The sequence below is a fragment of the Echinococcus granulosus genome (genome assembly GCF_000524195.1).
Source record: "Echinococcus granulosus chromosome Unknown EG_S00073, whole genome shotgun sequence".
Taxonomy (NCBI): Eukaryota; Metazoa; Platyhelminthes; class Cestoda; order Cyclophyllidea; family Taeniidae; genus Echinococcus; species Echinococcus granulosus.
The window spans coordinates 358,793-359,552 of NW_020170453.1; positions in this window are offsets into that span (position 1 = coordinate 358,793).

Consider the following 760-nt stretch of genomic DNA (forward strand, 5'->3'; position numbering starts at 1 on the left):
AGAGTGGGTAGCTATGCATTATTCTATCGGCAAGGGATTCCTCTTTCCTCTCCTCAAGAAGTGATGGTTACTTTGATGCAAAAGCCTTCGCCTCACTCCCTCCTGTGTGCCATTAGGAAAGGGCGGATTGGCAGAATGCACCACTCACACACGCTTTGACCAAGTTGATTTCGGTGATGAATCACTCAAAGACAGGTAGAGTCACTCAAAGACAGTCACGTGTCACTACCGCCGACTCAAGGAACTGGAGACTAGAGGGTGAAGCAACCTGTTCACATCTGCACCCACCAGGAAGGCCAAGTCGTGATGGAACCTGAACAAGTTAGTGCTTGCATTGAGCTTGCACCGACAGGCAGGCAGGTGGGCAGGCAAACAATGAACCCTCACGGCTGTCAAGTTGATATCGTGGGCTCCTTTCACACTGCCAAATTTGGTGGCTGTTTGTGGTGTCCTCTGTTGACTTGACTGATGGCTTACTGGTCAACCCCAACCTACCAGTGGGGGAGACTTTACACCTCACTTTTGGCAGGGAAGGAGAGAGATGCTGTCTTGGCCTCACTATTAGTTTTCTTTTTACATGGCGCCAAGTTCTACGTGTCCGTGATCTTCGTTTGGCATCAGCACTAGGCAACCACAGCAGTCCGCTGTCTGCTAGATTTCAGCAGCACACGGCGGATAAAACTAGAACTGGGTAAAATTTTTTACTGGCAATGGTGCGTTTACTTGCCTCCCGTAGGTGTCTTAATGCAATACACTTCGA